Genomic DNA, 13,596 nt, shown 5'->3' on the forward strand with positions numbered 1-13,596 from the left:
TGGTGCCGTATAAAAAGCACTCAGTCCACTCTGCAGGGTGGTTGGTGTTAGGAAGGGCATCCAGCCAAAAAACCATACCAAAACAGACAGCAAAGCATGGTGCAGTATCCTTCTTAGCCAGCTCCTGTCAACCCATGCCAGCATGGAAAGTGGATGTAAAATAATGATGAATAGTACACAATTCATTGTCAATGACTTCAAGTACCTGGGATCCAATGTTGCTGACAGTAAGCAAGACATTCTTACACATAAGGGATTTGCTTGGAGTGACTGTAACCAGTTTCAAAACATTCGGTATTCAAGTGTTTCAAGTCAACAAGGTTGGACTTCTTAAAGGCTTGTATGAGAGCATGATTCTCTAGAAAATCAAAACCTGTATTATTAAAGAGCTTCATGGTCACCTTGACAGTACATACTCCAGGTTTCTGTACCTCAGAACATAGCTACCTGTACTTTCACAGATTGATCTTGTGAATATTATATGTTTAATACAAACAGAACAACAACATATTTTTATTGATGTAACAAGCATTCACAAAGAGTCAACATTACTGCTGTTGTAAATGTATAAATCCTTCATTAAAATCTCTAAAATGATATTAACTTATTTTTGTGTAATCTATAAAAGAACTCATTACTTATTTAGCATGATTTATCTACTGACCCATTAATTACTGTATTAATAAATCTATTCAGTGTGATATGAGAAAAAAAATTCTAGCTTCAAAAAAATTATCATAAAAAAAAAAACCCTCCAAATTCATCACCTGAAAGAATTTTTCTAATATTGAGGGAAAAAGGGAAGAATATTCCTATAAATATATTTTAATAATAAACTTCAGTGGGTGTGTTGCATTATGTACTGTAGTATTTGACTAATAAAAGTTAAGAACATGGAAATAATTTATTGCCATATTAGGTTTCACAGACGAACTCTAAGTATATAGAGTTGTGATATACTAATCAAATGAATCCAGTTACATTATATTTCACCTGTCTATAATCTATAATGAGGATTACTCAAAATGAAGCTAACAATAAATATTGTTTATTAATCACATAGTACGGAAATATTAAATTTTGGAAATCAATTCACCTTAGCTCGAACATAAAATTTTCACAGCATTTTAAAAGTTCAGCATTTACTTAAAACTACTAATTAATGTGTAAATTGATACGGGGGAAGTTTGAGTGAAAATTGTAATTGAAAAATCTGCATCTAAAACCATATACAAAATCAGTAATCTACTGGTTGTCTCTATATTTTAATTTGGTATCCTTTTAATACTGATTATATTTACAGAATTAGACATAAGACAATTATCACTTGTAGTTCAAAGCAATTTTATATTCCTGAGAAGTGAGTAGGGAAAATTATTTAGTCAAACCCTCACTAGTTTTCCCTTTGTATTACCAAATAGATAATAGTTCTTTCATAAAATTGACTCCTATTTCCAAAGTGAAATCTTGGTTGGATAAAAACTACATGATTTCTAGCAGGCTGATTTAGGTGGAAAAATGAAGTTTACTTTCTCTTTTGTTTCATTAATATTCATCCTTGATTGTAGACTCAGTTGACTGTTTCTATAATACAGTCAACTAAGCCTTTATACTTCAGGTTTATCAAACATTTATTCATGATAACACTAATTAACCTTTTAGCATTCAGATTACTCTGTCAAATTCTTATTTATTATCAGTTTGAATGAATCATGCATTATCTTGTAGCTTCGAGATTTTAATGATGTGTTTATTTTTAGAATGACATTGTAGAGTAGGTGTGAGAGACCCAATTTGGTTGATCTGAACATAAAACAGAAAATTTTGGCTAGGTTGGGCTAGTTAAAATGCTAAAGGGTTACACATGGTAATACGGAATAGAAATAAGATCATATAGTTTATTCTAAACATTATTATGCTTTGCAGAAAAGAATGGTGAAAGCCCAGCAGCAATGTTGATAAAAGGCAACAAATTTATCAAAATTTTTGGCATAAATGCACCAAAATAGTGAAACAATATGGAGATAGTGAGTTATATTGAGATGAAAGCTTCAATTATCACAATGAAAATCTGAAATGAATATTAACAGAACTTTCAATTAACAGTCAGGACCACTGTTTTGAAGACTATCTTAGAAGTAAACACCTAATTTCAACAGTCATATTGATTTTCTATACAAACTTAGGATCTGTCTTTCAAATAGGATCATATTGATTTACTATACAAATTTAGGACCTGTCTTTCAAATTCTAAAAAGGAATTGACACAAGGAGAGGTAATCAATGTGGTTTGTTGACTAAAGTTTAACTACATGACATATTTTTATGTAGTTTCATTCCTTTTGTGATTTGTGAAACATAGATCAATGTCATTTTCATCATCTAGATTCTGAATAAAAAGTAAAACTGTAGCTATTCTCTGGCATTGATAATGAGACTAAGAATGTTGAAACTATGCAAATAAAGTTCAAGAATGCATATGGCATGAACATATTGAAGATAGCACTCACATAAACAGACACATAATATCAGAATGATTGCAATTATCTTAACATTATCCAACTTGTATTAACATCCTAGCCTATCCCTGGTAGGATAATTTGGTTATAACACAAGTTAGGAATGCTGATACATACATACATACAGTATGTTCGGGCTAAATTTGATAAGGTTTTGCTTCCTTTTTCTTTCCCCTGGAAACAGAGTGATGTATTGTGAACAGTCAACAGCATTGGAGAGCATAAAAATTAAAGTTGTATTTGAGAAAAGTTAACAGACATAGAGGACTGTAAGCCATCCGAACATTAGAAAAGAATTTATCCGTATCATAATGATTTGTACCAGGTATTGAAATGCCAACATCATGACTGCTACTTGAAGCTCTGTGAACACTGTAAAGGCTGTAAGTCAGGGTACGGACAGCTGCAATAGAGACTAAGAAACCATGGCCAGCAGGAAAGGACACAGCAGGCATTCTGACTGCATCTGCACACTGGATTTCATCCCCACATCCTTGAACAGGGCCTTAGGCTCACTTCAGAAGGCTATGTGAAACTGCTGGTGACTGATAAAAATCCTGACTAGAGAGGGTTGCTCCTGGAAGGCTATATGTGTAGCAGCAGGATTTGGCTCCTTGCTATACCTCCACAAAGAGTCAGAAGTGATTCTTGGAGAATGTCTATGGCTTTACCAACCCTAATTTCTGGCTTCTTAATTTACCCTGATTGTAATTCCATAGATTATTATGTGTGGGGGCATGGTTGGGAAAGACACCAACTACCTGTAACACCAAGGCTGAGCTGGTGAGTACACAGTACACACTGTAAAGTGGCTGGTGTTAGGAAGGGCACCCAGCCATAGAAATCAAGCTAAAACAGAATATGGAATCCTGGTGCAACCCCTGGCCTTGCCAGTTCCTGTCAAGCTATCTAATCCATGCTAGCAGGGAAAGTGAATGTTAAATGTTGACGATATACACACATACATGTATGCCTGCTGCTGCTCTGTGTTTGTGTGTGTGTATACACAAGCCACAGCTAATGCAAATACTAGCCAAAAATCATTATACATAAAGTTCAAAAGATGAAGTGAACAATCTAATGAACACATATTACCCTCATACTTAAATATCATATATTGTGAAGTTCAATAGTAATCTGATTTTTTTTTAATTCAAAGAAACTTTAAGAATTTAACAAAATCAGATTAGGATTCATTAGAAAATTTTTTTCTTTTTCCCTTAACCGAGTAAAATGCAAAATGAAAACAGCAAAAAATATGGTTTTATGTTACATATTTCACTTGATTTTTTTTTCTGCTCTTTTCTTTTGAAAATCCTTCAAATTCTGAATCAACATTTGTGAATGTAAAATGGTATTTTTCTTTCTTGTTTTCTTCCTGTCGCAAAATGTTCTGGAAAATGTAACTGTTACGATGGAAGAAAATATTCCCAACCACCAAAAAAAGTGGGGAGTAAAAATATTGGACAGTTTTGAGCAACTGTTTATCTATTGGAGACACATGTTTTCACAAACATAGTGATGAGATTTGTGTTGTAATTTTCATTTATAGATGAATAGGCTATTTCAGATGAGTTGATAGTATAAGCCAAAAGAATTCTCAGGTGAGCTCAAGTGGGCCGGTAATAGAAGGATTAAAGATTCAGCAAGCAGTTAGAAATTCAGAGAGAGAGAGATTCTGGCTGAAACATTTGATGAAAAAGAAGAGGAGACAGAGATATATAGCACAGAGGTCAACTGAAAGTGGGGACAACCAACTGAGGGTCAGAGACAGAACTATAAAAGTAAAAAGGCAACCTTCAAAAGACTGGAAAAATGGAGACAGCAGAGAATTATATCAGTTACCTAGGTGAGAAGCTAGACATAAGGTTTACATAGGCAAGGTAACAGTAAATGTCCTACACAAGGATCAAAATTGTGAGGTATTCAGGACTGCAATACAGTTTATAAGAGAAAATCAAAATGTTGTGGGTGACAAATGTGAACAGGTGGGTAATGGTACATTTGCACTTAGTAATTCTGAAAAGAAAGAGGCACAGAAGTGCTACTATGAAAGGTTAGTAAGTAGTTGAGAATGCCTGGGAGAAAGCAGATGCTCCTAACATGAACACAACAGCTATCCTAGTTGATAGTAGTATGACAAAAAAAGGCAATCAAAGAATATAAAGAGAGGGAAGGCTCCTCACCTACATACACAACTAACTCTCTCACAATTATAGGTCAGTTTCTATAAGGAAACTAGGATAATTTTAAATGATAATTGAAAAATATAAAATATCAAAAACTAAAGTAAACCAATAGTTCTAGTTGTTTGGAATAATTGGGCATCAAATTCATTCTGCATTTGAAAATATAAATGTAAAGTTAACAAGATTGAGTGATGCTAATATATTTTTTCAGTACATACAAGTTAATAGAATCAACTCAGAACTTGAACAATTAAATCACAATATAACATGTTAATAATCATGACAAAGACTGAAATCCCTGTATTCTAATATGTTGATATTAACATTTTTTAATGAATAAATTCACATATATATAATGTGTAAATCAGTATAGTAAGATAGTAAATAACAGAAAGAAAATATTGGAAAATCAAGTTAATTCAATCTTAAATGATATATTATCAAGGTAAAAATAAAACTGATAATATATTACATACAATTATATTGAAAGCATTTATTCCTACTGTTTGGTAATCTTTACTTTTTATCATGCTAAGTGATTTATGTGTATCAACATAATGTATAAACCCCACAATTTCTAATTTCTCTCGGCAAATTCAAAAGGAGATGGAGTTATTAGTATTTGATCCATAATCATAGTGTTCATTTTTTTTTTATCCAAAGCATGAAAGATCAGAAGCATTTTTTAAATAAATAATGTTACATTAACTATAATTACTTTGCTGTGAGTGAGTGAGGCATTTCTTTATGTTTCTTTAAATAGAACATTTAACAAGATTTTGAGGATTGGTCTCCTGTTGGCTTCTCCAGTGAAATATGACAGAAAGTAAAATTTAATGATATTTTAGTTTACAGTCAAGATACCAATGAAAATCAATAGTAAATATATGAGTCAATGAGGGGAACTCTACACAAGAACTTAATCTTCTAGAAATAGCAGAAAAATCACTCTTAATGCCAACCCTACCATTTTAAAAAGATGGAAAGAGGCATTAAAAAAAAATCAATAGTCATGACCTAGTCTTCTTGGTGGACGCTGCTTTGTCGGTAAACAACAACATTTACAAAACTATTATAATACTATAATGGAATATAAAAAATATATTCAGGCAGTGACAAAAGATCTTTGTCCCCACAGTTATACTGTACAATATGATTTAAACTGTTGAGAAATAATTATCTAAAATGGTTTTGTCCAAGTTAATCATATTGCCATTACCAAAGCATATTAACATTATATTTTATTTTTGGAATAGTGACTCTTGAAGCAAGTGAAGCTATAAATAATAGTATGTAAATATTAAATTGAAATATTCTTTTGGATAGAAAAAGAGGAAGGCTGCTTGTGAAATATGAACCCACATGATAGGCATTCTATTTAGACCAAAGTAATCCCTTCAAGTATTTCTATCCATTTTACAAACTTTATTGCAAGTGAAAGGTTTTTTTAATCCAATATTTATTTATACGCTATTATTTATAGCTTTATATGCTTCAAGGCACTCCATTCCAAAAATAAATTATATTGTGTTCAAGAGGTTCTAAATTTTTATGGCATCAACATCTCATTTTATTCTTTCCCTTCCAAATCAAAGATAAATGGTATGATTTTAGATATTTTGTAGATATGACTTTCCTTTTTGTTGTTAAAGTATCTTGCCAAAGAGCACAATGCAATGATTAACATCCAAATATCAGTACATGACAGTGCACTCCAGGTCTCAGAACCTGGCCATTTGACGTACCAGTGCTTCCAACTATTAAAAATGAATTTTCCTCTACAGCAGCACACCTGTTTCTGCACTCATTCTTGATCATTCTCTCTCTCTCCTTCTCTTGCTCTGCCCTCTGGATAGGTGACCAAGTATCTCCTTTACATCAGCACACCTGTTTCTGTCCTCATTCTTGTTACCTCTCTTTCCCTCTCATTCTCTCTCTCTCTATGGCTGGGTAACCATGTACCTCCTCTATAGCATACTCTAACTTTTCATCATCTGATACAAGATCAGCTCCTCCAATGCCCTCTCCCTTCTCAAAATTCCTTGTTTTGCAAGTTACTTGGTGTTACCACTGTGAAGTGGTTGGCATTGGAGGGTATCCAGCTGTAAAAACTTTGCCAAAGCAAACACAATAGCCTGGAGTAGTTTTCTACCTGGCTGACTCCTGTCAAACTGTCCAACCCACGCTAGCATGGATGGCAGATGTTAAACGATGATGATAATGATGATGATAATGATGATTCAGTGACTAAAAGGGCTATTCTTCTACTGGTATGATTGAACAAGACAGAAAAGTGTGTAATCTCTTATTATATTGAAATTCCAGACATGTTAAATAAATGTTCATGCAAAAAATAAGGGAAAACTTATCATGTAATGTTGACTCTGAACATTAGGAGAGCTAACATAGGATTTGAGATTGTGTAAATTTACAGATTTTATTGACATTAGAGGCATAAGTAAAGAAAATAGTAGCATTTGGAAGTTGTATTTGGAACCCAGACAAACCATTAAGAGCTTATCTCTATTTAATAATTCACAAAAGCCTACATAATGATTAGGCATAAGGTAATTTTTTGTAGAGAAGACCTATGAACAGTTAAATCAAACCTAAAATAAATTTTTTTAATGAATACCGACACAAAAAGAATCCCTATATCCTGCATTTTATCTAGTCAGTTTAATTAGCTTAATCATCTTAAAATTATAATCAGACTTTAGGTAAAAAAAATCAAATCAAAGCTGGTGATTTCAAAAGATGCTATATTAAACAATGCTTACCATCTATATGATGAAAATTAACAGCTGGCAACCAATTCTGATAATTCATTCATTTTGTCAGTCCCCTGCTGACTAAATTGGAATCTTTCAACACAGAAGGGTTTCTAATAGAAAAAAAGAAAAAGAAAGCATAGTTGGTTAGGAACCATAAAATTAACCGTTAATTCAGCATCATGATAATGAGACAGGGAACAATTTTCTTGCTTCCTTAATATATAAATGAATTCCTAGTCATCACAAAGAATACTGTTGATTGTCACACTACTGCTGTGCATTAATACTTATGCCAAGTCTATTCATTTAGCAAACTAGTGATTGACATTTTATGTTACTATCAATTTGGCAAGAACCATGTTAACAGTTGAAGAGATATGACAGTGAAGAGTGAAGCATATATAGACACAAACAGGCAAAAATGGAAACAAAGACGAAATCAAACATATAGTACTTTCAGAGAAATAAATGACATAGATATCCAAACAGTTTCATGAGTCACAGAAATGGGAAGGAGCTCAAAGAGGAATGGAAAAAAAAATAATAAGTAACGAAAATCATCAATGACAAGAAAGAAATTACTATTCATCAGATATATATTAAGAATAAACTGTTGATACAAGTCAAACTGACTTCTCACATTAGTACAATGCTACAAATTTGAAGTAGAAAGATATAGGAGATGAACTTCAGTGCACTACTAGCACTATTTTATTGTTTTGGGTGTGCACACGTACATATATACATGATGAGCATTTATCAGTTTCTGTGTACCAAATTACATCATGGGGCATTGGTCAACTGGTAGCTATGGTAGAACACATCAGTGTCCATGCAATGGGAATCAACTCTCAACCATGAGATTCCAATACAAACTACTTAATCACATGGCCATGCGTGCAGCACTCCTCCCTCTCTCTTTCCACATACACACACACACACACACACACACACTCTGTATGAGTATGAAGACCCAATAAATTACAAAATTCACCAGCATCACTTTGTGTAATATTAAATTGCTTATTAATAATAAATGATAAATCGCCTTTGTTTATCAACTATTGAATCACACAGGCTTAATAACCAAGTAAGCTATGGGATATTGTATTTAGTAATTCCCTATTTAATGAGGTATACTTGTCTTCATCCTTTGTCAGAGCATTTTGAAACATTTACATAAGTGATGACAAAGAAAAGCCAATGAAACAGGAGAAAAGTGAATTAATAAAGGATTTCATCAGCAACAAATTATAACAGCACAAAACAATGCAAATGAATAGCATAATACTGAAAAAAAAAACGTTTTTAATTCTTGTAAAAACAAATTAATAAAATGTTAACATGTTAATAAAATTGATGTCATTTTTTTTACATCTTCAGACAACCAAATTTACTTCAGCTTAACTAAAAGCTATTTATATCTATTGACTTCTCTCTGACATAGGCAAGACATTCAAAATGTACTGACAAAAGACAAGTACACTGTCTAAAACAAAACAAGTAACAGATTGATTATAATCAATGAAAGCATATCTTCATGTAATTCTATGAAGATATGCTTTCATTTGACTTAAGAAATCACCACTCTCTGAACTGAATAACACAATGCAAAATGATGGGTCTAAGAATATAGGTCAGAGCAAAAATAGAATGGACCATATCATAAAAGGGAATTGGCATTCAATCAATTTTGGAATGAATTTAGATACAATCTACAAACAAAAATAAAACAAAATCAAAACAAGATTGCTAGCATTTTTACAGTTGGCCTTTTATATTTGTTGGATATGTTAAGAGTTACAAAAGGGAGTTTAGAGTTACAATATTGCTTCTTGTAATAGAAGTGTATTACAGTTTTCATAAATAGACTTTAGTCAAGCTACAGTAGACATTAATGAAATTGTTATTGAAGTGCATGAAAATTTTAGTGAGTGTGTGTATAATCAATACCTATAAAAATGTGCAGTGTGTGTGTGTATAAGTAAGTACATGTCATACATTTTAATTACTCATTTGAAGCTGATGGTTCATTGTGTCATTACTTCAAGTTTCTTGCAGATAGGAGTGATTTATAGAAACACAGATAGACACACACACACACACACACACACACACAAATACATATTCTCATACATATATTTGCTTTTGTCTTGAGCAAGACACTTTATTTCACAATGCTACAGTTCACTCACCTGTAGAAATGAGTTGTGATGTCACTAGTGCCAAGCTGTGTTGGCCTTTACCTTTGCCTTGGATAACTTCAGTGGCATGGAGAGGGGAGGCTAGTATGCATGGGTGACTGCTGGTCTTCAATAATCAACCCTGTCCAAACTTGTGCCCCAGAGTGTGCTTTCTAGGTGGTCATTTATGTAAGAAGAGGGTCCTTCTTCTATACAGACATACACACAAATATGTGCACATGCACACATGTGTGTCTGTTTTTTTGTTTTTTTTACTTGTTTCGGTCATTAGACTGTGGCCATGCTGGCCTTGAAGAATTTCAGGTGAACAAATTGACACCAGTACTTTTATTATTTTTTTTATTGTATCAGTCTCTTTTGCAAAACTGCTAAATCACTGGGGCATAAACACACCAATACTGGTTGTTAAATGGTGATGGTGGTGGTGAGTAGGTGAGCAAACACAGACGCAAATTCACACACAACGGGCTTCTTTCAGTTTGCATCTATCAAATCTATTCACAAGGCTTAGGTCAGCCTGGGGCTATAATAGAAGACAACCAAGGAGCCACAAAGTGGGACTAAACCCAGAACCATGTTGGTTGGAAACAAACTTCTTACCACACAGCCATACCTGCACCTCTCTCTCTCTCTCCCTTCATATATATATATATATATATATATATATTTCAGCAAAACAATTAAGATTCAAATAAATTCAAATGAATATGGTACTTAACTTAGATGCACCAGAATTCTTTATGGTATTAACCATAAAATTATGTGGGGTGATTATAACCAAGAAAAAAGCAACAAGAATGGATCGGTAGTTTTCATACAATTGTTTCATACTATAAACATTTTATTTAAAGCTGCAAATATTACAGCAAATATAATGTCAAGTATTCATCAGCTAAATCACATATAGGTTTTCCAAAACATCTTAGAGAGTGTAAATATCCTTATGAAGTTATAGGAGTGAGTTCCATGAATTTGAAGTAGGATTCCAAGCAGACTATATATGTATTCCAACAATGCAAAGTTTTTAAAATGATTATTAACATCCCAGAGAAGATAAATCTACTCATAAAGATGTGGATATAAGTTCCAAGAGACATGAGGAAAGATGCTGGTCAAATGGGGATGTAAGAAGGAATAAAGATACCACAGACAAAGTTCAGTCTATATCTGTGGTGACAGAAAATCTAGGTCAGTGTAGAAGGAATCTTAAATTCATAAAAGAACTGTAAGTTTGACCACCACTAACTCTGAATTGAGAAATTCACAGAATTAATGGTGGGATTAAGAATACAGGAAGATCAAAGGAAAACACTAAAGGGGTCATAGGTTATCGGTAGAGGGAGATACAGTAAGAAAATTAAGGTTAACACTGAGTAGATTTATCTTCTCTGGGATGTTAATAATCAATTTAAAAACTTTGCATTGTTGGAATACATATATAGTCTGCTTGGAATCCTACTTCAAATTCATGGAACTCACTCCTATAACTTCATAAGGATATTTACACTCTCTAAGATGTTTTGGAAAACCTATATGTGATTTAGCTGATGAATACTTGACATTATATTTGCTGTAATATTTGCAGCTTTAAATAAAATGTTTATAGTATGAAACATCATCATCCATCATCCTCATTTAACGTCCGCTTTCCATGCTAGCATGGGTTGGACGGTTCAACTGGAGTCTGGGGAGCCCGAAGGCTGCACCAGGCCAGTCAGATCTGGCAGTGTTTCTACAGCTGGATGCCCTTCCTAACGCCAACCACTCCTGTACTAAAACTACCGATCCATTCTTGTTGCTTTTTTCTTGGTTATATATATATATATATAAATTATTAGCAATGGAAGCAGCATTAATATCAAACAGTAATCTTTATATCCAACTTAACATGGATGTCTTGTTAGAACAGTGAATGCTGTGTTATTAGCGTTGAGGGAGCCACTCCTATAGGTGCTTGGTGCATAAAAGCACACACATATCATAGCAGATGAGAACCATCTATCATGAGCATGGGAATTCTCATATCACATGATTTCATTCTACTGGAAATCATCAGTGGGAAGCATTTGGTCATCACATAGTAGTCAAATCTTGCAGTAATGATATATAGAATACCTTCATCATTTAAACACTGCTGTTGCAAATAGCCAGCAGGTTTGTTAAAAATTAATTATTGGTGATGGAAGTAGTATCAATACCAAAAGGTAATCTCAACTGCTACAATAAATATCAGTGATAGATGAAAATGCAGCCAAGCAGCAGTCAGCATGAGTGCTCAATACATTTCAGTCGTTTTGAGCCACCCACATGCCTCTGATATAACATTCACTGATGTAGCAAACAGCTGCTTAACTGATTAAAACTCTGGTATATGCAATTGAGGCAATATTTAATTTTAAAATAATCATCTATAAGTCATAATATACATACAGTTTTGATAGGCTAGTTACTGGGATATTTGTCCTAAGAGAACATCTATTTTGGACTTGCTGTGTTAAAAATATGATTAATGGATGACAGTTCAAGAGTGTATATACATTTACACAGCTGGTGATTTGTATCTATGTATATATGTTTTTATGAGATTAGATACATACATGTACATATACGAAAGAGAAATTCAGTTAGAGGCAAAAATAAATTAAAAACATACAATTGAAACAGTTTATAGAATTAGAAAAAAAAAAAAATGAAATTAAGTATGAAAATTTCAATACAATTTTCTGTTGTGTACAGTCATCACATTGTTGAATTAGGTTACTACTAACGTGACAATTTCAGCAGTGAAAACTTAAAATTACAGAAGACTGAAATTAAGGCAACACATGAATTGTGTTGTTTCTAAGTATAAGAACTAGTTGATGAATCTTATTAGACAAGTGCTCTTCTTACTTTATATTATATTATATAAATATATCATCATCATCATCATCATTTAATGTCCACTTTCCATACTGGCATGGGTTGGACAGTTTGACATGGAGTTGGCTAGCAGGAAACTGTATGGCTCCAACTGTCTGTTGTGCTATGGTTTCTATGGCTGAATGCCCTTTCTAATGCTGAACACTTAACAGAGTGTGTTGCGTGCTTTTTACGTGTCACTGTTACAGGTGTGCTTACGCAGCACTGGCACAAGTGCTTTTTAAGTGGCACTGGCACCTGAAAGAACAAGTCTATTTGTGTAGAAGACAACTATTTCCCTTAACTTGATGTGTCCTATCACGTACAGCAAATTGCCACATCTGTATGACAATAAAAATAATTATTGGGTCATCCCATAAATAATGTATTTTTTTAATACTTCTTTTATTTTTCAAAATTCAGATAAACAGTTCTTTTTTGATCTAAACCAGATTGTCCTTCATTTTCTACAATGCTTTTCCATCTATCTGGTAGACTTGCAAGGCCCCACTTACAAAATTCACTTGTCTGTGATGAAAAATAGTCCTCCTGTACTGTTCTGACCTTGTCTACAGAATTCATGTTTTCCATCCAAATGATTCTGAAGATTGCAGAATAAATGATAATCAGATGGGTGTAATGTCCAACAAATATGGTGGGTGGGGCATTGTTTCCCATTCAAACTGCTCCAGCATTTAGAATGTGAGTCTCACAGTATCTGACAGAGCATTATCCTGATGGAAGAACACCATCTTGAAATCAAAGATGGTCGTTTTTCTTCTAGCACTGACTTAAGCCGCTCAAGCTGCTCACATTAGATCTTTGTTATCATTTGGTTTGGCTTTAAAAGTTTGAAGTGGACTAAACCTTCCATATCCCACCAAACAGATAACAACACCTTATGTGGGTGAAGACCTTCTTTAGCTAGTGTTTCTCCTTTCCTTACCCACTCTTCAGTGCTTGGCATTTTATAGAGAACCCATTTCTCATCACCAGTCATTATTCAGTT

The 13,596-nt window shown here is 33.3% G+C and overlaps 1 protein-coding gene across 17 annotated transcripts in view; it reads right to left on the bottom strand.

Annotated features, from left to right (window-relative positions):
• The window catches only part of LOC115209152 (polypeptide N-acetylgalactosaminyltransferase 1), a 612,460-nt gene that overhangs the window by 305,946 nt on the left and 292,918 nt on the right, over nt 1–13,596 (bottom strand). For 16 of the 17 annotated variants that reach the window (XM_036502255.1, XM_029777469.2, XM_029777478.2 and 13 more), the window contains one exon: nt 7,489–7,592. The exons of the other annotated variant lie outside the window; for it this stretch is intronic. The gene's annotated coding sequence lies outside the window, so the exon portion shown is untranslated. The remainder of the gene's footprint in view (nt 1–7,488; nt 7,593–13,596) is intronic. 17 annotated transcript variants of the gene reach the window in all.

This window comes from Octopus sinensis, linkage group LG1 (assembly GCF_006345805.1).
Source record: "Octopus sinensis linkage group LG1, ASM634580v1, whole genome shotgun sequence".
NCBI classification, from domain to species: Eukaryota; Metazoa; Mollusca; class Cephalopoda; order Octopoda; family Octopodidae; genus Octopus; species Octopus sinensis.